The sequence below is a fragment of the Lissotriton helveticus genome, chromosome 11 (genome assembly GCF_964261635.1).
Source record: "Lissotriton helveticus chromosome 11, aLisHel1.1, whole genome shotgun sequence".
NCBI classification, from domain to species: Eukaryota; Metazoa; Chordata; class Amphibia; order Caudata; family Salamandridae; genus Lissotriton; species Lissotriton helveticus.
Genome location: NC_136072.1, coordinates 1,046,188,337 through 1,046,213,302, shown reverse-complemented (window position 1 = coordinate 1,046,213,302; position 24,966 = coordinate 1,046,188,337). Strand labels below are relative to the sequence as shown.

At 47.8% G+C, this 24,966-nt stretch overlaps 1 protein-coding gene across 7 annotated transcripts in view; it reads left to right on the top strand.

Annotated features, from left to right (window-relative positions):
• Positions 1-24,966, top strand: part of CAMKK2 (calcium/calmodulin dependent protein kinase kinase 2) — a 315,788-nt gene that overhangs the window by 115,105 nt on the left and 175,717 nt on the right. The window lies entirely within an intron of this gene.

Here is a 24,966-nt window from a genome sequence, read left to right as displayed (position 1 = left end):
GCCGTGGCCGGGTCCGCCAGTTCACTAAATGGGGGTAGGGAGGCTGCGGTGGCGTGGCCTGGCTGCAGCGGGGGGTACTGCGGGGCTTGCTGCTTTGGCGCAGGGGCACCAGCTCCATCTGTTTGGGGACGCACATGTTCCCTGCTGAAGCCCGTGCTTGTGTTTAGCTGCCGGATGTCTACACGGTATTGGCGGGTATCCGACTCACCCTGGTCGCTGCGGAACGACGATGTGCTGCTCCCGTGGGGATGCGGCAGCTGGTGGGGGTGTGCTTGTGTCCCTTCCTTTGTGTGCCCCTGTTTGTTTCTTGCACTGCCTTCCTTTGTTGCACTTGCCAGGACTTGTTTAACTGGGGCCTGCTTGGGTGACCTGTGTTGTGCTAGCTCTGGGCCGGAGCTTGAGAGTGATCGAGGGGATCACTTGCAGAGGTGCCCCAGTTGTGGCCACGTGTGTGCTTGGCAGAGCAGCTCTGGATGGGGGCGGGCGCGCGGTGCGAGCAGGTCTTCTTTGACTGCGTCCCACGGCTGTGACTCAGGCCGTGCTCCGCACTACTGACCTGACCTGCGCGGCTGCCCGGGCACCTCTGGCTGTTCTGCTTTGCGGGGTGGGCAACCGCCGCCGAGACCTGCGCCGGCACTCTTTCCTGCCGGGGGGCGCTGCCACAGCTCTGTTGACACACAGCGGCGGGCGCGCGCTGCACTCGTCGTCCTCCAGCGAGACGATGGACCTGGTGAGGTGCAGTAGAAGCGAGGGTGGGACCCGCCTCGTCGCCAATGTGGAATTCAGGCCTGGCACAAACTCAGATAGCCGTAAGCAAGGCCTATATCTGTCGTTGCTAATAAATGACGCCCGCACACCAGTGTATAAGTATGAGCCAAGACCCCGAGTTGTCTTGCGCTCCTTTATTTATCCCTTCGGGCAAGCCCGCATTCTGGGTGAGTGCAGCAGTGGCAACATTGTATAGTGCGGGCCGGGTGGCTCCGTCACTACAGGCGTGACAGCATTTAATGTCTCTCTTGCATAATTGTTCGAGTTCTGAATCTCCAACCACCCCCAAATCCCCCTCAATATCCCCCTCCCTAAGAAGCCTGTGACTGCTTGCCTTCTCTACCCGGCGTGAATAGCGCGAAAGGGGTGTACTTGGCCCAGTTTGCAGTGCCACATTATCCCAGGCCCCGGGACACCAGTGGTTAAAGGCCCCAACCCCCAAGCTTGAGGACCAGTAACCTTGCATGGCCCTTTCCCTTTCCCACGAGGGGTTCTGATAATATATGACTCGTGAACATCACTCGGGTAATGTCATGTGAAAGAGTTTCCATGTCAACAGAACGATAAGAGAAGGATGCTCCAGACAGATAAATGCAAGCTAAATGTGTGTCACATCGACGAACAGCAGGGCGCTGTGAGATTCTAGAGGATGGCTTTCTAGCACAAATCAATAACTGTGAATTTGTTAAAAGAAAACGATCGATTGAACATACTCGATAGTCTCTTAGGCATTACTATCCATGGACTTCATGGCTTAAGCACGAAAACATTAGGGAAGAAAGTTAGATCTGCGTTCTCAAGCAGACCTCACAACAACATAAAAGTGAACTATTTGTGAATGCTTCCACAGCTATTTATTTATAAAAACATACATATCCATCATATCATACAGGGAATAATGAAGTCTGGGCTCGTGTTTTTTCAGAGTTAAATCAATCAGTATTTGGCAGCGGAACGTTTCAGCCCCATAGAAAATTTAAATTGTCGTTATTATTTTTCGTCAGGCTTTTTTCCCCTTAATTATTATGACTTGAGGGAGGAAAAGCGCCCCTCAGCGCTTGACGTATGAGCTCAGCCCCATCAGTTTCAAAGCAGCAGCGCCACGGGGGCGCAACAAATGAAATTCTTAATTTGACTTGAACGATTCTAATTTCTTTTTGAAAAATGGCAGGGCATAAGCAGAAGTTGCAAAGCGAATTATTGCGGTTCGTGTTTTCCACTCATTATTTGTCATCCTGTGAAGGGAAAATGTTTGCTAAACGGGGAAATTAATAATAATTGGTGGTGATAAGGACTAATGAGCCAACTGAGACGTGCGCAATTATTACAGAAAATATTGCCTGTACTAATCTGGAGACGCTGAATAGTTTGTGTTCCTCCTGTTAATCATACCTCGTTTTTAGGTCTTGGGTTTGATAGCATTAAGATGTCCGAAAGACCTGTTGCTATCAGTATACATACATAGAGTGGTTTTTAGCCCGCCCCTTTCAATCGTAGGTCTTTAACCTGCCTCATGCAGCAATTGTCTAGAAACGTTGTCAATCACATCTTGACTCAACACAGTGGAGTATTCATCTCTCACCTAATACTATTGACTGTTTGAGTGTATCCTTTTGCCTCCACTCTAGTGAATGCAATGGACAGCATGAGGGAATACTTTACAACTACTGTCCGCTACTGTAATGTGCTAATGCTGCTTGGTTTAGACTCAGAGCTATTGGCTTAGCCAGTGCTTGTGTACGTAGTGCATCGTGCCTCAGAGCTATTGGCTTGGCCAGTGCTTGTTTACGTAGTGCTTCGTGCCACTCTTGTGCTCATAAACATTGAAGCTTATCAATGCTGCTATTAATCAATTAATGGAAATAATTTTACTAACCAGGCTAGGATGAAAGACTATAAACAACAAGGATATCCACGGGTCTAGAACTACAAATGGCTAGGTAGAATACAACGATGTGAAAAGGCATACCTATTAATAGGAAGGATTCCCATCACTCACCGAGGTGACCTGCTTCATCATCTGGGTCTTCTCCCAGCATCACGCTAGTGACACCAAGGGCTTTAACCCTTCCACTATTAAGGGGCGCTCACGGATGTTTTGCATGCTATAGGACCTCTTTGCATTCCCTAGAGAGCGGGCCTCATTATCCTGAGCCGTTGCCAGGAGAGGTGAAGTGTCTCTCTCACAGTATACGAGTAAGGTACATTTGTTATTTCAACAACTAGATGATTATTGTTAAATCACTAAATCACTAGTACTTGTTGTGATGCTTTATTTTCTATTAGATGGCTGAGTAGATACATGGCAGGTCGTTTCCCCTTTATGTTTGTCTTCACAGGTACTCACAGTATCCCTGATATACATGAGGAGTTGGAAAACCTACTAATGGTTGAGATTGGTCCAACTGTGGCCTTATTTATTATTTTGGTTATTTAGTTAGGCACATTATTCACAGTAGCAATTTATAGAGTATTTTGGTCCTGAAGAAAGTCATGGATTCATTTAATCCAGAAGGCTGAAACATGTAGACCGTTCCATTCTGACACTGCTGACACTGACGGTTATTATGTTAAAACTGTTGTTGCACTGTTTTTAACCTGGGCATAAGGAGATATTCAATAAATCTTTCTCTCCTGGTGTTCATTTTAGTTCACTTTTCACCCACATGCACTGCGTCCATCACTCCCTTAACAACATCTATTCACATCTTGCGGTCCTATTGTGAGTGCGCTGATACACAAATTAGCTTGCAAAACATCCGTGAGCTCCCCTTCATAGTGGAAGGGTTGAAGCCCTTGGCGGAGGCGACCCAGATGATGAAGCATGTCACCTCGGTGAGTAATTGGAATCCGTCATATTAATAGGTATGCTTTTTCACATCGTTGTATTCTACCGAGCCATATGTAGTTTTAGACCCGTGGATATCCTTGTTGTTTATATTCTATTGGTTTGGGGACTATATCCACGCTTGGTCTTAAAAATGTTCACTAGGACCCCTCTACCCCTGTTTGTATTTTTGTAGGATGAAAGACTGCCTCTACCTTCTCAGGACTGAAAAGGTTAGGCATGTGCAAAGTTTTCATTGCATGACTAGGTTTGTGTAGTTCCTGATTATTGGTCTTAATGTAGTACACAGATTCCTGCATTCCATATTCCTATGCCCAAGTAAAGTTTTTTTCCTCTCTAGTTAATAATTTGCAATAAACCATGCCCCAAATAACACTAAAAGTTTCCTTTTCACGTTCTCATCTTCTGTTCTTAAAATATATAGATGGGAGGGTGAAGATCAGAATTTTGAATATGATATCGTGAACAGTTTTTCCCCATTAGTATCAACACTTTAAAGGAAACGAGGTGTCAAACTAAACTTGCGTGCAAACTGGTGAACATGAGTATATAATATTAAAAGCTTGTGATGGTCCCTTTTTACACTCAAAATTCTAGTTGATTAGAACATTGTGACCCTTTTGTTCATTTCATAATTATGTGAGTGATACGGGATCGTTGCAAGAAAAAACTTTGCAAACTCCTATTCGTGGGTCTAAATTCATGCAAGAAAAAGGGCCACTGTGCTTCATTTTTGGATAGTAAAAGAAAGCCTTAATTGCGGTGCAAGGGCCCCTTATAATTTTGGTCCCAGTGCCACATTGCAGTTGGTGCACTAATGACAGCTATGTTATGCCCTTGATTTTATAGTTCTTAAAACTGGTGCTGGCCAAACATGGAGAATGGAGATGGGGTGATTGTGTAGGTCAGGGTAGCGCGTTTACACAGTCAATAAGTTTACACCACTGATCAACTTTTAGATACAAATAACCTGGACAAAAAGCACCTTAGATTGGATTTAAAAGTGATTGATACCAATCATGTGTATAGAAAAAAGTAATGGTTAGGGAAAAGCCCCTTTCCTCTGACTTGACCTCTTCGCACACACCACAAATGTGACATCAATCCCAAGATCACCAGAAGGCGATCAATCATTCGGGGGGAGGTGCCTATTAATCTAGTGGAACGCTCACACCCTCCTCCTCTTCCTCCCAGTCTCTCCCCAGGGTAGCACCCTGTTTGGACCACTCAGCCTCTGTTTATTCCTAGTGTAAGATGAGCGCCCTTCCAGAGGCCTCACCAGACCCACTAATGTCTAGTAAAGCTGCTGTCACATAGCTTAAGAGGCAACTATTCCAAACGAAGTGTGAAACTTTAGGGCTGTATTGTATTTAAACCATTTTGCTCCAAGTACTTGAAATTTAAAAAAATAGCTGGCATGTTTATAGCTCCTACCTGATCTCCCCTGCACTCCCTATTAGCATGAGTTATTGAGTGATAACTACAGAGGGAATTTGCACACTAACAGCCAACAAGTCGCAGCGGTAGCTAACACAGAGCAAGGGAAAAAGATGGAGAGAGACTGAACTTAGTGTGATCTTGCTGAGCCTCTCATATTTACCATAGCTTCTATGAGTATTTAGGTATCATCTCATACTTCTAGAGCTACATAATATCTAGCTACTGCTGATGATAACAAGGTCCTTATGCATCTTGCCTAATGCCTTATCTTTGTGATTTTATTAGGAAGCTTGCCCTGTACTTAAAGACCTTTGTTATGCTGTTTTTGGATAATTTTAAAGAGGTGGCGCCTTTCTTGTCTGCATTACCACCAATTCTAAAGATTCAACATTGCTCAGTAGAGCAAAAGCCTTGTCCTTTCCCACTAAGAATGTCCTTTGTGGTACCCTGATTCCTTGGTTTCTGGTTACAGAGGACTCTCTAGTCGTTCCTGTAGTCCTTTTGTCAAAATTTGTTTCTTAATGTCTGCATCTCATGAAAAACCTGCAGGTATGCCACAGCCTATCCTGAAAAGTGGCATGCTAATTCTACTGACTTTGTTGTGGAGATTCTGTTGTCGGAAGGGTACACTATTTCGATGGTGATTGTTGAAAGCTTTTCCAAGGTGTATCATTTTTCTCCCCCGCAAAAGATTCCCCAGACTCTTTAAAAGTCATATGTTTTTTTTCTCGGGTATCTTTCAGCTTCTATGCCAACACATAAACTGACATCAGATTGTTGCTCTTGTATCTTGAAGTTTGGTAAAGCTATCTGAAAGAAACAGGTTAGTATTAGATTCCTTACCTTAAAATATCCCCAGGCGTCAGACTGGATCCGGAACTTTTTGCGTAGCAGTACCCTTGCGCGTCGGTAGGCGTCTTCTGCGGCTCCGCGTCCGTCGTCAGCGTCGGGATGACTTCGCCGGAGTACTTAGACTCCGCCCTCGCGCGCTGACGTCAGTTCTTCTTTTTTCCGCGCCAGCAAGCGCCGATCCGGAAAAAGTTGTACCCTAGTCAATTTTTGACTAACTTTTTCGATCCTTTTTGTTCATCCGTCGAGTCTCTCGACACCGACGGTGCCGGTAGGGATGCCCGGGTTCAAACCCTGCGTCCATTGCAACCGACTGATGTCGGTTACCGACCCCCATCGCAGGTGTCTTCACTGTCTAAGCCCAGACCACAACGACAAGTCCTGCTCCGACTGCCGGCCCTGACGTCTAAAGCTAGACGGGAGCGGTCCCGCAAGCGTCTCAAGCTCCGGCAGTCAGCCCCTCGCCGCTCGAGGTCCCGGTCCGGAAGGAGGTCGAGGGACCAGTCGCGGGGCCGGAGTCACCACAGTTCCGGGAGTCGTCATCAGTCTTCGGGCTCGAAGTCCTCAGGTAAGAGGCACAAGAAGTCGAAGAAACGACATCGCTCTTCTGACTCCCCCTGACCCTCGCGCGACGCGGCTGGGGGTTCGAGCGACTCCGCCAGAGCCGCGGGCGTCGCGGCCTGCTCCATACCCGCCGGTCCCTGTTCAGTACGCGACGCCGGATGAGATCGAGGCCTTCCTCTCGGCCATGAGGTCGCTCACTCCTCCGTCGGGTTACACGGCGCCTTCGGGCCAAGCGGCCCGACTGGGTCCCCAGCGGGCCGGGTGCTTCAGCCCCGGCGTCGTCGGGTGCTTCGGCTCCGACGCTGCCGGATCCGGATCAGGGTCGCCCTCACGACCTCGCCGGCGCCGGCTCTGAGGGTGTCGCCCCCTCGACGCCGATGAGAGAATTTAACTTCTACGACCCGGCCCCGTCCTTTGAGCCTGAGTATCAGGCGATGGGTGACGAGGGGGATTGGGAGGGGTCCGAGGACACTCTGACACGTGAGTGTCAGTCTTTTCAGGACTGGACAGGTGAGCTTGGGGAGGCCAGTGGTCTGGACACTTCGCCCGACACTGGTTTTGTCTCCTCCTACCGTGGCTACGGAGGAGGGGGCTGCCTATAGTGTGGTGCTGACACGGGCTGCCAAGGCCTTGGGCCTTGAGCCTTGTGCTCCCCGTTGCGGCCGTGAGGACTAACCTCCTCACAGAGGTCCTTAAACCGCAGATAAGCTCGGCCGAGCCTCTGCTGCCGTTTAATAAGGCCTTGTCGGACGTTCTTCTGGGCAATTGGTCCAAGCACGCTACAGGTCAGCCTGTAGATAGGAACGTGGCCAGGCGCCACCGCCCGGCTCCGGGCCACCCTTGCTTCCTGTCCACCCACCCCACTCCCGAGAGCCTGGTTATCCAGGCCTCTAACTCCCAGATGGCATTCCCGTCGGCTCCCCCCGATCGGGAATCCAAGAGGTATGAGCAATACGGGAAGAAGGTATTCTCCTCCCTGAGTTTGGGATTGCGGTCAGTCAACACCGCATGCCTCTTGGGCCGTTACACCCACTCTCTGTGGGACACGGTCGCGGACGTGCTGCGACAATGTCCGGAGGAGGTCTGGACTAAACTCACCCAAGCCCTTGCGGAGGGTCGAGATGCGGCACGGTATTCCATCCGGTGTGGGCTGGATACCACAGACTCACTGGGCAGAGCGATGGCAACGACGGTGGCGATTCGTCGCCACGCCTGGTTGAGGTCCGCCAACTTTCCAGCTGATATCCAAAACACCCTTATGGACATGCCGTTTGATGGCCGTCGCCTCTTTGGCGACAAGGCAGACCATGCACTTAAGCGTTTTAAGGACTCCAGGGCTACGGCCAAGTCCTTGGGCCTCTCGGCCTGCGCCAGCAAACGGCCGCTTTTCGCCCCTTTCGTGGCCAAGGAAGGGGCGCCCCCACACGTCCTGCCAGCCACGGGCCGCAGACTACCATCCAGGGCGGTGGTGGATGTGGAAACCGCCGTGGCGGCGGTCGGGGACAACGGCGAGGCCAGTCCACACCTACCCCTGCAGCATCTGCATCAAAACCCTCCTAGTCCGTGCTTTCAGGCCCATGTGACGCCAGTGGGGGGCAGGGTTCGCCATCACCACCACCACTGGCGTACTGTCACATCGGACAGGTGGGTGCTGCAAATTGTCCGAAGGGGCTACTCCCTCCCCTTCGAGGCGTCCCCTCCAGCCATGCCACTGCAGTACCACCGTGTGTCGGGGGATCACTTGAAACTTCTACAAGAGGAAGTTACGGCCCTCTTGGCCAAGGGGGTCATCGAGAGCGTTACTGGGCCAGACGTAGGGTGTGGTTGTTACTCCCACTACTTTCTGGTACCCAAGAAGAGTAAAGGGGGCCTACGCCCTATCTTGGACCTACGGAACGTCAACGGCTTCCTCCGGAAGGAGAAGTTCAAGATGCTGACATTGGCTCAGTTCTTAGCTGCCCTAGACCCTGGAGACTGGATGGTAGCGTTTGACTTGCAGGACGCTTATTTTCACATCCCCGTCCTGCCGGCCCACCGGCGTTACCTGCGGTTCACGGTAGGCCACGAGCACTTTCAGTTTACCGTGCTCCCCTTCGGCCTTACCAGCGCCCCACGGGTGTTCACGAAAGTGATGGCGGTGGTAGCAGCTCATCTGCGCAGGTTAGGGGTTTCGGTCTTCCCCTACCTCGACGACTAGTCGTTGAAGGCGGGCTCGCCCCAAACAGTCGTCAGCCACCTACAGACTACGGCCGACCTCCTACACCTGCTGGGGTTCTCCATCAATGTGCCGAAGTCACACCTGTGTCCCTCTTAGAAGCTCCTCTTCATTGGAGCGGTTCTAGACTCGGCACAGTTTCGGGTTTATCCTCCCGAACAGCGGGTTCGGAATATTCAGGCTCTGATTCCGATCCTTCAGCCTTTATCCCGAGTCTCGGTCAGGTTGACGCTGCGGCTTCTATGGATTGATGGCCTCCTGCATCCTTCTGGTGCATCACGCCCAGTGGCGGATGCGGGCTCTGCAGTGGGACCTGAAGTTTCAGTGGGCCCAGCATCAGGGCAACTTGTCCGACCATGTCCTGATCTCGGAGGGCACTGCAAGACAGTTGCAGTGGTGGCTCACGGACCGCGATTGGGTCAGCGGCAGATCCCTCTCCCTACCCCAACTGGAGCACGTAGTTGTGACGGACGCGTCCCTCCAGGGCTGGGGGGCCACATGTTAGAGGCGGAGATCAGAGGCCTCTGGTCTCCGGCGGAGTCCCGGCTCCACATCAACCTTCTGGAGCTGCGGGCGATCCGGCTTGCACTGAAGGCATTCCTCCCCTCTGTCCGGGGGAGTGTAGTGCAGGTGTTCACAGACAACACCACCGCCATGTGGTACTGCAACAAAGAGGGCGGGGTGGGGTCGTGGACCTAGGCCAGGAGGTTCTGCGCCTCTGGCAGTGGCTGGAACATCCGGGCGTGACCCTGGTGGTTCAACACCTGGCAGGTTCTCTAAACGCCAGGGCGGACGAACTCAGCCGTCGGTGCATGATGGATCCCGAATGGCGTCTGAACTCGGACGTGGGGCAAGGCCTCTTTCAGCAGTGGGGGAAGCCTTGGTTAGATCTATTTGCCACAGAAGAGAACACGCAATGTCATCAGTTCTGCCAGTTTGGAAGCTTGTTTCCTTTCCAGTGAAGAATTGGCTTGGTAGTTTGGTCTGCCCTGTTCCCATGATGCACTGGGCCAGGGACAGACTAATTTGCATATAGCCAGGTTCTGAACTGGGATGGTGCAGTGAGCTAAAAAACGGTGATGGATCAAGCCCTGATCTGTTGACTGGGTAGGAGTGTTCTGATTAACTCAGATACTCTGTCCATCACCACCCCCTTTTGGTAATTACGTTGGAATTTCCAAGGCGGCACTCACTCGGAGACGCTTTTCGTCGCGAGTGGAGCTGCGGTCTGTTGTACGCCTATACCACTTCTGCTCAGAGTGCTGAAGAAGATCAGGCGCGACCGGGCCCAAGTCATCCTTGTGGCTCCGGACTGGGCACGAAGATATTGGTATCCAGAGCTACTCAGCATGTCTGTCGATCCCCCGATTCGTCCTCCTCTTCAGGAGGACCTTCTGTCGCAGCAGCAGGGGATGGTCCTCCACCCGAACCTGTCCAGTCTCCACCTCCATGCTTGGAGACTGAGCGACGACAGTTGAGGCCATTTAACTTGCCTCCTGAAGTTTGTAATGTGATTCTGGTAGCCAGGCGTCCCTCCACGAAGTCGGTATTTGCCTGCAGGTGGAACAGATTTGTGGCATGGTGCACAGCAAAGGCTGTGGATCCACTCTCTGCCCCCCTTTCTGGGGTTCTCCTCTTCCTTCTTTCTCTTGCCCAGCAGGGCTCTGCTCTGGGCACTATCAAGGGCTACCTTTCTGCCCTTTCCGCCTTCTTGAGGCTACCTGATCAGCCTTCTTTGTTCAAGTCCCCGATTGTTAACAGATTCTTGAAGGGGTTTACTCATATATATTCCCCCCTGTTCCTTTCGTGATGTCCCAGTGGGACTTGAACCTGGTTCTAACTTACCTGATGTGCGCTCCTTTTGAGCCGCTTCATAACTGTCCTCTCCGTCTTCTTACACTTAAGACTGCTTTCCTGGTTGCCATCACCTCTGCCAGGAGAGCGAGTGAGCTCCAGGCTCTTTCCTCTATTTATTTATTTATTTTGAAAGTTTTATATAGCGCGAACAAGATCTTTGCAGATATCAGAGCGCTTTACAAACGAAGGTTATAGCATGTGAGTACATAACAATTGGGGTGGGGAAGGTACATGTGGGAGCATAGTCCGACTCAGCAGCATAGTCAGATCAGACAGATACATCAATAATGATACAGGTACAAATAGGTAATAGCGTAAACAATCAGGAAGGTCAATAATACGAGTCATACAAAAATGCAAAAGATCAGTAGAACTGAATGGTACATTGACTGTAAATATCATACCCAGTAATAATTCAGGTGTATTTAGCCATGAGGATAGCTTTTACTTATTTCTTAAAAAGTATGGTGGAGGAGATGAGCCTGGTTTCGGGGGGGAGTGAGTTCCAGATCCTGGGTGCCATTCCTGAGAAGGAGCGTTTATAGGTTTTTTCCTTGCGAAATCTTTGGGGCTTTAGCAAGAGATTGTTTGTGCCTCTAGTGTTTCTGGAGCCTCCAGAAATCGTCAGCTTCTGAGCGAGGTATCCAGGTGAGCTCAGGTGGACAGCCTTGTGCGTCATGCAGGCGATTTTCAGATGTATTCTGGCTTCAAAAGGCAGCCAGTTCAGGGATTTCAGATCAGGGGAGATGTGTGAATGTTTTTTTGATCCAGTGATGAGTCTCGCTGCGGCGTTTAGAGAAGCTCTTATGGGTGCCGTAGTAGTTAAGGGGAGACCGCAGAGGGCGATGCTGCCGTAGTCTATTCGAGGGATGACTAGTGCTTGTACCGCAGTATGGAAATCTTTGGCTGGGAGGAAGGGTTTGAGTTTCCTTAAGGTATTGATCTGGTAGTTCGCACCCTTAGTTGCTTTGTTGATGTGTTCCTGCATGTTGAGGTTGGTGTTGAGTGTTATGCCTGAAGATTTTGCTGAGTCCACGATGGTAGGATGAACATTGAGTGCCGTTAGGTGTTTAAGCCAAATTTGAGCGGTAGTGATTTTCGCGGGAGGTGAGATCAGGAGGAACTCTGTTTTAAGGGCATTGAGTTTGAGATGATTAGCGGCCAGCCATGATTGGGTGCTTCTGATCGTTGAATTCAAGAGCATAATGTCTTTGGGTGATTGTAGTTTGAGATAAAGTTGGGTGTCATCGGCGTACATGTGGAAGTGAACATTGGATGCTTGTAGCAAGGTGGTGAGCGGCTCCATAACTAGGTTAAACAAAGTAGGGGATACAGGTATTGGCGAAGACATCAGGTTGTTACTCTTGAATTTCTGCGATCTGTTGTGTAGAAAGGACGTGAACCACTTGAGCACAGTTCCAGATAGACCCATTCTTGTGTTTAATAGATCAGGAGATTCTCATGTTTGACGGTGTCGAATGCAGAAGAGAGATCAAGAAGGATGAGGAGGCAGGTATCGTTTTGATCTAGAATTTGGAGGGCGTCGTCAATTATGTGAGTCATAGCAGTTTCTGTACTGTGGTCTGCTCTGAAGCCTGATTGATGAGGGTTGAGTAGATCAAACTGATTGATGTGTTTAGTCAATTGTATTTGTGCGCATTTTTCCAACAGTTTGGCAAGAGTCGGAATATTGGTAATGGGACGGTAATTGTTTAGATCAGAGGGGTCGGCTGAAGGTTTCTTTAGTAGAGGTGTGACTTGTCCAACTTTGAGGGAGTCGGGGATGGTCCCTTGTTGGAGTGAACTGTTGATGATTTTAGTCCAGAGTGGGAGGAGCGACGGGATAAGGTCTTTGACAGCGTTGGCAGGAAGGGGGTCCGAGAGGTGATTGGCTGGTTTCACAGTGCTGAGCAGTCTACCAATTTCTTCTTCCGAATAGGTGACAAAGGATGACCATGTAGCATTGTTTTTTGGTTCAGTGGGAGCTGTGCAGTGGAGTTTGGGGTAAAGACTTACGTCAATGAGGAGATCGTTCTTTATGTTGTCGGTTTTTTGGGTAAAGAAAGAGGCGAAGTCTTCACAGGTGGGTGCTTCGCCCAAAGTGCTGAGTGGTTGAGGTTGTTCCTCTAAACCTCCTTTTCTTTCTGTCCATCCGGACAAGGTTGTGTTGCGGACAAGACCCTCTTTCCTGCCCAAGGTAGTCACAACCTTCCACATCGGGCAGTCCATCACCTTGCCCACCTTCTTTCTGCCTCCGCATCCCTCGAAAGAGGAAGAGCGGCTCCACCGTCTGGACCCAAAACGTGCTCTCTCTTATTATCTGGATCGCACACGCCAGTTCCGGGTGGATGACCAACTCTTTGTTGGTTACGTGGGCGCTAAGAAGGGACGGGCGGTGCACAAACGGACCATCTCTCGGTGGGTCGTGTTGTGCATCAAGGCGTGCTTTCATTGTGGTGCACCTCGAGGTGTGTAGCGCTTTGGATATTTCACTTTCGTGCATCTGTTTACCTTGCAGCCATTTTGTATTAACCCCTTGGCCCGTCCCAGACCCTCCCTGCACCTAGATCCCGCCTCCCAGCTGACCCTCCCATGCCCCGCCCCCCTCCTCTCTCCATTTATGACTGATGCCCCAACGCGCAGCGTCCACGCGCTGCGGCCGCGCCGAAGGTGCGCCAAAGGTAAGCCCGTCTACGCCCGTCCGCGCCTGGACCGCACCCAGCGCCCGTCCCCCTGCTCTATGCCGCTCCCAACCCCCCAGAGTAACTTATGATGCCGCTACTCTCCTCGCCCTCAACCCCGGACGCACCCCACTTTGCTGCGCAGCAACCCCAGGACGTACCCACGGCCCATTCTCCTGCCTCTCCTGTAAGTTCAACTGCTTCAGGACCCTCACCAAACACACTTCCTCCACACTCAGCTCCGAACCCAACGACTTGAAATGCATCCTACTGAACACCCGCTCGGTCCACAGACATGCAACCGAACTCTGGGACCTAATCGACAACGCGTCACCTGACATCGCTTTCCTCACTGAAACATGGATGAATGCATCCTCTGCCCCTGACATCGCCATAGCCATACCGGACACTTACAAGATCATTCGGAAAGACCGCACCGATCAAACTGGAGGAGGCATCGCCATCGTCCATAGAAACACCATCAAAATTACAACCAGCTCTGACGACAATCTTGCATCCGCCGAACACCTCCACTTTCAGATCCACACCGACCCCAGGACAACACTTAGAGGAACCCTCATTTACAGACCCCCAGGCTCCCGATCTCAATTCAGCGACGTCATCACTGACTTCGTCACCCCGCACGCCATCGCCTCAGAGAACTACATTCTTCTAGGAGACCTCAACTACCACCTTGACAACATTCTCGACAACAACACCACCACCCTTCTGGACAACATGGCCAACCTCGGACTCAAACAACTTGTTAACGCCCCCATTCACACAGCCGGACACACGCTCGACCCTATTTTCACCTCCAGCAAACACATCTCCTTCGATCACACTACAGCTCTCCACTGGACGGATCACAGCTGTGTTCACTTCAGCTACAAAACAACCCTGACCCACAACCGTCCACAACCCATTCCCTGAAGAAAATGGAACAAAATCACCACCGACCAACTCCTCACATCACTCAGCCTAAATACTCCCACCCCTGCAACGGACCCAGACCAAGCGGCCACCAACCTCAGGCAGTGGATTACCCACAGTGCAGACGAACTAGCACCCCTGAAAAAACACCAGTTGAAATCATCCAGCAAGAAGGCTCCCTGGTTCAATGATGACCTTAAAAAATCCAAGAAGACATGCCGCACCCTGGAGAAGAATTGGAGAAAAGAACCAACCTCAGACAACATGACCTCCCTCAAGACAGCCACCCGCAAACACCACCAACTGATTCGTTCCGCCAAGAAATCAGCATTTAAGGACCGTCTCGACAACAATTCTCATAACAGCAAGGAACTCTTCAATATCGTCAAAGAATTCACCAACCCTCCCGCAGCATCCAACGACATCACTAACTCCCAAGTCCTCTGCGATGCGTTATCCTCCTTCTTCTACAACAAAATTGCCGACATCCACAACAGCTTCAAGAATACTCCCAATGAACAACTCATCCCACCCCCTTCAGATCCCACCCTTCCAACTAACTACCTTAACTCTTGGAACCCAGTCACCACTGAAGACACCATTCGCCTCATGAACTCAATCCACTCTGGCTCACCTTCTGTCCCCTGCCCCCACTACATCTTCAACAAAGCTAGCTAACTCCATCATCGCCCCCCATCTCCGCGACGTCATCAACTGCTCCTTCAACTCCGCCACCTTTCCAGAAATATGGAAACACGCCGAACTCAGCGCCCTTCTGAAAAAACCAACAGCAGACCCCTCAGAACTGAAAAACTACCGACCCATTTCCCTCCTCCCTTTCCCGGCCAAAGTCATCGAGAAAGCCATCAATAGCCAACTCGCAGCCTTCCTTGAATCCAACAACTCCCTGGATCCCTCACAGAACGGCTTTCGAGCCAAACACAGCACCGAAACCGCCCTCATTGCGGCGACCGACGACATCCGAGCACTCCTGGACAACGGTGAAACAGTGGCCCTCATTCTACTCGACCTCTCCGCCGCCTTCGACACTGTCTGTCATAACACCCTCATACAACGCCTCAACAACATCGGCATTCAGGGTAAAGCCTTGGACTGGATCATCTCGTTCCTAGCCGGGAGAACCCAGAGAGTCCGACTCCCCCCTTTCTACTCAGAGCCCACCGAAGTCATCTGCGGCGTACCTCAAGGCTCCTCACTCAGTCCCACCCTCTTCAACGTCTACATGAGTCCCCTCGCCTCCATCGCACGTCAACACAACCTCAACATCATCTCCTACGCCGACGACACCCAGCTAATCCTTACCCTCACCAAAGACACAAACACCGCCAAAAACAACCTCCACGAAGGTATGAAAGAAGTAGCCGAATGGATGAAACAGAGCCGCTTAAAACTCAACTCAGACAAAACGGAGGTGCTCATCCTAGGATCCTCCCCCTCAGCTTGGGACGACTTCTGGTGGCCTTCCGCTTTGGGATCAGCGCCCTCACCCACAGACCATGCACGTAACATTGGCTTCATTCTAGACTCCTCTCTCTCAATGTCCAGACAAGTCAACGCCGTATCGTCCTCCTGCTTTAACGTCCTTCGCATTCTCAAAAAGATCTTCCGCTGGATCCCCCTCGAAACAAGAAAAACTGTCACCCATGCACTGGTCACGAGCCGACTGGACTATGGCAACACACTCTACGCCGGAATTACAACAAAATTGCAGAAAAAGCTCCAGCGCATCCAAAACGCATCAGCGAGACTCATATTAGACATCCCGCGCCAAGAGCACATCACCGGTCACTTAAAAAACCTCCACTGGCTTCCCGTCAACAAAAGAATTACTTTCCGCCTTCTTACCCACGCACACAAGGCCCTTTATAATCTAGGACCCGAATGCCTCAACACCCGACTGTCCTTCTACTATCCCACCCGCCAACTAAGATCATCCAATCAAGCCCTCGCCGCAGTCCCGCGCATCCGAAAAACCACCATGGGTGGCAGATCCTTCTCCTTCCTGGCTGCCAAGACCTGGAACTCAATCCCCACCCACCTCCGCCTTACTCAGAATCACACCTCCTTCAGAAAAGAACTGAAAACATGGATATTCGACAAACAGTGAACCCCTCCCTCTAGCGCCTTGAGACCCTCTGGGTGAGTAGTGCGCTTTATAAATGCCTGAACTTGAACTTGAACTAAGAAGGAACCTCCTGTTGGGCTGAGGGCCCATTCCACTCGGGCCACGGCGGCTACTACTACCCTGGGCCGGGGAGTCCCCTTGCAGGACATATGTCAGGCAGCTACGTGGGCCTCGCTGCACACGTTCGCAAGACACTACTGCCTGGACAGTCAAGTCCGGAGGGATGGCTTCTTTGGCCGTTCCGTCCTCCAGGACTTTCTGGTGTGATTATTGGTTCGCAGACCCACCACCGGGGTTGGTATTGCTGGGGTATCTACTCTAAGGTAAGGAATCTAATACTAACCTGTTTCTTTCAGATGCACAGTTACTTAACTTCAGTAACGATATATCTGTAAGAAACAGTAGTCAGTATTAGATTCCTTACCGCCCCACCCATCCACCCAGTTCTGCGAACCGATATCTAGGGTTAAGGTCATCCCCTTTCAGGGCCCTAATTTCATGGCACCAGTGTTGGTTTTTATCATGGCTCTGCGAATCTGGCGCGGAAAAGCTGTGCATAAGAACTGACGTCAGCGCGCGAGGGTGGCGTCTAAGTACTCCGGCGACGTCATCCCAGCGCTAACGACGCCGACGACGGACGCGGAGCCGCAGACGACGCCTACCGACGCGCAAGGGTACTGCTACACAAAAATTTGCAGATTCAGTCTGACGCCTGGGGATATTCTAAGGTAAGGAATCTAATACTAACTACTGTTTCTTACAGATATATCGTTACTGAAGGTAAGTAACTTGTGCGTTTGTGCCAGATTGAGCATAGTTCCTTGTGTTTACCACCAGGGGCGGCTGGTTTTAATGGGCCTTTAGGGGGTTGCCCTCCCTACCACCCTGAGGGAGAAGAAAGATGTCGATGAGCATAAATGCCCAGCAGCGCCAGCTTCAAACGAATGACGAACTGCTGATCGGCAATAATTGTGTACATGTTCTGCTGCGCATGTGCCAAGGGCGAGATAATGCTCGATCTGCAGGCACAAGCTGCACAAGTGACGTCATTTTAGACGGAGTGGTGAATTGCAATGCCATCTTCAAGGAGGCCTTCGGGCACACATTACAGTGGCCCGGGAAGGAGTTAACTAAACTTCATTCATTTCAGTGGGAGGGGGTGGGCCAGGCTGCGGCCGAAGGAGACAAAGAGGTCGTGGATTGGTCATCCCGTGAGCGGGGGGTGTAGGAGGGGTGCCTCTCCTGAATAATTTGCTGTACAGTATCACATGTTAAACTGCATGTGGTTTCGCTTTTGAAAACGTTAGGAAAACAGCAGCCTGACTGAGCCCGAAGCTTTCGCTTCGGAGGGGGCCTCATCTCGTTTCCTACAACGGAGGCCTGAAAGAAGGAAACAAGACAACTGTGAACAGTATAACAAATCTAACTTGGCACACATTGATCACTGGAAGGCCCATTGATCGGTTTAATCTGCCTGCGACAGACAGATGAGATACCAGCCTTCAAGTTCCAGCCCGTAGCACGCATCAGGTCAGAAACCTCGTCATTAGCTTTCTAAATGTTGTTTATAGCCCAGCCGCCCCTGACATCGACACTAACAGCCAGCCACTTTTACCCTGAGAAGCAAGTCGGCGGGAAAAACATCACGGTGTGTGAATGATTTACTTTTGTCTTACATGCTTGTTAACAGTTTTGGTGTACTTTATTTGCACAGTACCTTGCTGCTCTTGACATGTTGCCTTTTATTCCCATAACGGACTTCTATCCTTAACCTTGTGGTTTAATGTCATATGTTAATGTAAATATCTCCGCTGCTTCAGGCATCAAAATAATAACCAAGATTGCACATGCCCAAGTTGCTTTAAAAGTTATTTCCCTATCTGTACAACTATAAATACTATGGCTCACTGAAGTAAATAACAACTACGGCTCCCAGAATGCAACAGTTTAAATTAAGCTGACGAGCAACCCAGCAATCACTGTTGCACCACAAAGTACACGCAGTGTATCTAATTGTTGCGCATGACACTGACAAGTCCTCTTATTTTCCCCTTCCTGCTCTGAAAAGAATGAAATGTTTCATCTATTCGTGCTGTGCAAGAGCTTAGACGAGAGAAAGCATACTTGCAACAATAGTTCTGGATGTTACAGACAATGGGTCCGATACCGTAAATGTCTGAAAGAGGACTAGAAAATCAAACGCACACCTCGTGGCACGAGGTGTATTTCCATAAGGGAAGAGCCTGCGTTTCTCAACACCGAAAAAGTCTGATATTTACTCACTAAAAGGAAATAGACTGTCATGAGTTTTTGTTCATTATGATTTGGGCTTCCAAAACCGAGATGATGAAGCCTTACACCCAGCTGAGAATATAAGATAGAGAAAGGAGCGCAGAAACATTGACTGAATGTGAGAAGCTAGGGGTGCATCTCTCATTCACTGTATGAGGTTATCTCAAATGTTGGCATTAGATGCCTTGCTTGCCTGTATATACTTAGTGTAAGCCTCCCTAAACCATAACTATCTCCTTTTCTGGTTTTTGCCTGGTTGCACACTATATTGTAAAAACATACCACGTGATGTTACATTACATTAGAATGTGTGCATTCATTTTTGCATTGCCATGTCTTATTTGCATTGTGACAGGCAGATTACCTGGACCACTAAGTGAGGTGTTTGTCATCTTTATCCGATGCTAGTACGTGGCCTCCGCCAGCCATTATGGAGCCAATGTGCGATGGGCAAGTCATATTTGTTGTTTATTACACAGTACTCTGTCGACCTAATTCATCTTTATGGATTAACAGACCTGTGTGCATAATTGGGTAAGTTGATAATTCACAATCGCCAGCTAAAACCTGCATTACCTTACACTGATTGTTACTAAGCGATGAAGAGGGGCTGTAAAGGGTGTGTTAAAGTTAGTTAGCACACACACAGCAGTGGGGCAAGCAGGAGGAATCTAGAAATCAATTATCTGCGCTTTTCACAGGCGCAGAAAGTCGCCTGACAGAAACTTTTAAATAATAGAAAAAGAGGCCTTGTTTGCTAACACTGTCTGGGCAAATGTGAGGTGATCAGCTTTGTCTTACAGCATGTTATGAAGTTATTTTGTTATACTGAATAAACAGCTGCGTAATTATCATATGAAATCTCTTTATTGATGTCATAACTACACTTCCAAAATTACTTTGTTAACCTTCTTGCTTTCTCAAATGTGCCTGAAAATGCCCCATTTGCCGACTCTTATTTCAAACCTTTTGTGGGAGAGAACCCCTCTTAAGACTGTCAGGCTCGCTAGCTACGCTCGCTTGCTACTGGCCACTCGTCCTCAACGCACACCACTTTCAAATGTCACTAGCCGCCACTGTTTACCACGCCATTGTAATAGTCAAACAGAATGCTTAAATCGAATGTTAGAGCAACATTTGCACAGTGCTTCAAATGACTCTGACATACTGAAAATTATTATTACCTTTGGCTAAGTTTATACAAAATACCCAGATCATTACGTTCCTCCTAAAGACTTATCTCATATTTTCTCTCCGGAGATGACAGTTCCTGCTGCTGCATCTTTTTTTCATCCATTTGCAATGGTGGGCAATGTTGCAACTTTACCAGGATGCTTTATAATCTGTTGGTGATCACCACTCAATTTATTTTCCTGTTTATGCTGTGAGAGATGGCCTGGCTTCATGTTTTTTTGCCATAACGCTCCTTACCTACCTAGTTGTCACCATGTTTCTATGACCTTTGGTCACTGACCATTCTGTAAAGCACATTTATGTCTACGTTGGGTACCAGCAACTCAGGTGCTAACCCTCAAGTGAGTGATGTCACGTGCACTGAGCATCTGCAGTCTTGTCTACACATATTTACTGGCCATGCACTTGCATTACAGACTTACAGTTCTACAGGGGCCTTTCTTTTCTGTAACCCATGCTGATTTACCTTCTTGGATATTCCTTTCTGGGTTCCTGCTGAATTCTGGAGCAAATGGGGTTCTACTTAGTTTCTTTAGAGGGTTGTTGGTTTTGTTATCTTAATCAAATATTGCTCTCCTCCTCCTGGTGCACTATAAATCAAACATGGGTGCCAAGTGCTTCTGGTGGGATAAAGTGTTTGTTGACCCGGGCGTTTCTGAGGATGTTGGCACTCAGGGTGGAGTACCACCCAAACCCCTGGCAATTAGGCCATTTTGTCTTTGTATTGGGGGCAACTTGACGTCCACTAATTGAGAGGACTCCGACAGTTACCTTGCTTTGGCACAGGCCCTCAATCAATACATCCCATAATAATTGTAAATGATAGCCACATAATGACCATGTTGTCAAGTTTTAACATTCATCTTTTCATATATACCCGCTTCACAATTTAGTAGGTCTCTATTTCTCTCTTGCAAAAGGTGAATACGTTTTAGGTCGGAATGAATATATTTGCCTTTTTGGGGCTTTCAATTCAATGTCTCACTGTCGTCATACTTTAATTGCTTAATTGTATAACAGCGCATTGCCCTTATCACACAATTACATGTTTGATATGCGTGGGCGGGCACTGTTCCTTCCTCACTTGGCGCCTTTGAGATCAATTGTCTCGCTGTTCCCTCGCCTGTGGTACCTCGTCGGTATGCGGCTGCACCACCGTGGAGTAACGCGAGCCCGTGAAACATTTACTGCTCGCAGCCATAAATCATGTTTCTGCGTGGCAATGTCTGTGAAATCGTTTCTGTTGGCATTTCTCTCATTAGCGCATAAACGTTGCGAGGTGGCATTGTTCGGCCACCGTACCTCACAGCCACTCAGGAGGTAACCGGAAGCTGGCCGGCCATTTTACCTCTGTATTAAAAACAATTTAAGGCACTATGCGTTCATGTACATTTTCAAGAGTGGCCTTTGGACCGCGTTCGTTGCGGATTTGTCGTTTTTTGCAGTTTGTTTGGTTACGCAGCTGGGCCTTCTCAGGTTTGAGGGGGTTCTGGCAATCAGAGTATGAGTTATGGGTGGGCAGGCTGCTGCTACTGCAAAATAGGGGACCCCCTCTATCAATAATACTTTTCAGGCTAGGGAGAAGAGGGGAAAGAAACTACAGACAATTAGATATACTCCCGCGTAACCTATCAATAGCTACGTCAAAACTTTACATTCTTCAAAAATGTTTCATACATTTGCTCACAACAGCAACACTAGAAATAGGGTTTTTATTATTTCATTGTTTCATATATGTTATACCATTTCAATTTTCTTATCTTTTTTGTATATCTTTTCTTCATCCAGAATATCAAGACCAATTGTAAATGTTCATACAAAAAACAGTTATCACGATTATTAGATACAATGTTATATACAAGCGGCCATGGGATGGAACTCCCTCCCACGCACCCTCAGACTGGAATCCAGTTACCTGGTTTTTCGCAAAAAACTGAAAACGCACCTATTCCCGAAATAAATGTCCCTCCTCCCTTCCCTTCCCTCAATGGATATCAGCCTTTTTACAGCGCGGGGATGCCCTTGGATCACCAGGCGCTATACAAATCGCTAAATAAATAAAAAATAAAATATATAGCAAAATACATTCAGTAGAGCAGTATGGCAGGCTGCTGCTACAAGGAATTCATTGGAATTCATTGGCATAATGAAGAAAAAAAAATGATGTGGCCTCTCCTGCAGAATGTGGAGCCCCGCATCGTAATAGGTGTCCCCTGAAAGGGTAGGAGGCTGTAGGGTCTTGTGTTACATCCCTGAGGGAATGATGTGGCCGTAAAAGGGTATTTATTTATTATTTATCACAGCTATTTTTATGCCATGGCTCCAGCCACAAGGGCATCAGAGCACTACTCACTGATAACAAACGCTACCATGGTGGAACAGTATAGAACAGAAGAGCAGGTTAGAGAGACTTTACTAAGCATTTCATATAAATATAATTCAACGCATTATACAATTGAATCATGAAACCTAACCAAATAGTACATTTTAAGTACTACAGAATAAAATTCAACAGGGGCCTTGTAGTACACAATCATAGTTGATCACCACTAGTAATATTCATGAAAGTTTAATAGTGTATTTGCTTTCAACTTCCTCAGGCCAAAATTCAAAGAGTGGACCAAAATGTATTATCAGTCTGCTTTGTATTTGTAAAAAATCTCAAAACAATAGTCATAAGCAAACACTATTATTTATTTAATCACTTTCTCCCCCAGTGTTGGCCCTAGCGCTTCATTCAATGTTCTCACCCTGTGCTTAATAAAAGTACTCTTACTAGCAAGCACAATGAAGCTAAGCACGAGAGGTCCACCAGATTATGGCAAATAAACAATAGCTCCTCATTGATCAAAACGCTTATGCAGCTGCACTGTACACATCAGAAGATTTGGGGACCTTGGTGGGAACACTTTGGGGAACACTTTGATAAAGAAACACCATAACATGTGATAATAATGGTCCCGGTGACACCACTCCTACTTGTAAATTGTATAGTACTTGATTCATTATGTAGGTAACTCTGAATAAGCCAAAGAGATATATGTATGTACCTCACAATTGCTGTGTATTACTTGTAGTATCACCATAAACAATGATCGAATGTGACCACTTTTGTCTTTTTTGTCACATTCTTTGTGACTTGCTCACACTAAACTGGTAAATACAATATACAAGTAACTTTGTAACACAACCAGCAGAATGCGATTTAAAACACATCCTATATAAAATACAATGAACACTGGGCTTGATTCACAACACCTTCTTCCACAAGGTGTGACTTATTTCTGTAAATTCCGTAGTACGTCACTAGAAAGTCGCAATTACAGAAAGAACTTTGCTAGACTTGACATTTGGAGAGTTAGTTACTATGCCCTCTAAATAACAATGTAAAATCAGGATTCAAATATATCACATCATTACCATTTGCTGGCACACACTACAGTCAGCTGGATTGGAAGCAACTTTTTTTGAATGTCACAAAAAACTTTGTATGTATTCACATTCCCATATATACTAACGGTGGTTGTAGTAAAATATGAATGCCTTGAAGAAGCAATAGTATGACTCACGAAACACGAGTTGGAATAGCATGTGGTAATTCCTGCTCTGTTGAAAATCTTGGATCCAATGTAATGATCTAATATGAATAAGCATGAACACTTGTAATGATAAATCTAAGTTTGTTTTTGGGGAGAAAGAAGAATATAAAACTTGGTTGGAACATAAAATATTTGACAATTTAAGAATTTTTTGATACATTACGATCTCATACTGCAAGATCAAAATTGAGTGAACATTTGTGGTGCACCTTCTTAGCCTTGTGTTATGCACAGAACAAAATATGTGAATTCTTTAGTTTCCACTCACTTACCCTGGTTCCTTTCATCCCTCCTGCCACTACTTTTGGTGCTCCATTCTGGTTTGCAGTGGGCTTGCTGGAGGCTCTGTGGGAACAGTGCTCCTTCTGACATCAGAGACCTCAGGCGTCCCAGGTCCATGCACAATAGTTCAGAATGCAATACCAAAACGTGGACTTAATGGGCTACTCACACATGAACTTCGGAAACTTGACAGCTCTGAGCCTTCTGCTGCATGAATACAGCCTCCGGGTTACTCCCTTTGCCCCATCTGTAGTCTATTTACCTACTTTTGGTATTAATGCAGATGAATATTGGGTCAACCGTCCCAGTTTTTTTCCTTTTTTTTTGTTTTTGCACTATACCCGTTTCTCGCTTTCCCATCACCTGCCTCTGGCCCTTCAGTCTCCTGATATCCACAGGTACTTAATTACATTGGCACCTGAGTCCTATGTGAGACCGCAGCAGAGACCTCAAAAGTGAGAGCCCAATTTTCTGTGGTGTAGTGGTTATCATGTAACCTGGCAGAAGCATCAACTTGTGCCAGATTTTGAATTATATTTAAAGACCACAGAGGGTTCCTAAGGATCTTGGAGAATTGGTGTGTGCAAGGAACTATATACTTCCAGGAATATTTGAGGTCTCTTTTCAAAATATCTGGCAAACAGGTCCACTTCAATTTGTTCATCAGTTATTTTAATAGAATGGAATTAAAAGATTCTCAGATCTTCTAATGGACAATTTAAGGTACACGGTGTACAGCTGTACTCTCTGTTTACCTAGTTGGGAGGGTGGGACACTGGGAGGATTGAATCGCTCTGATCGGTCTGCATTTGTGTATGCCAGTCTCCATACTATGTATACTGTAATGACTCCTGAAGCAAATGTTCTTGTTTTTCTTTTTCCGGTTAATAAAAAAAATAACAAAAAAAAAGATTCTCAGATCTTCAAGTATAAGATGGCATTCCAAGTTAATATTTAAAAAAATATTTATAGCCTCACATTTTATTTATTTCTTCATTAAACCTATAGGATCTCACTCTCCATGTGTGGAATGTTCTATTATCGTTAGAAATCTTGTGCCGAAGGCTGTTCTGCCCATTATTTGCCTCCTCTTGAATTTTAGGCACTGGACTGAGTCTCAACCCTCTAGCAGAGGGGGAGGCCACTTAATACCTGGGATAATTGTTGGTAGAAGGCTATAATGACATATTCAAGACAGACAATCATGACTCATCCAAATCTGTACTCCTAGGGACTTACATTTCAGTTCTAGGTTCCACAACAGTGTTTTGTTTCATACCAAAAATTCCAACATATCC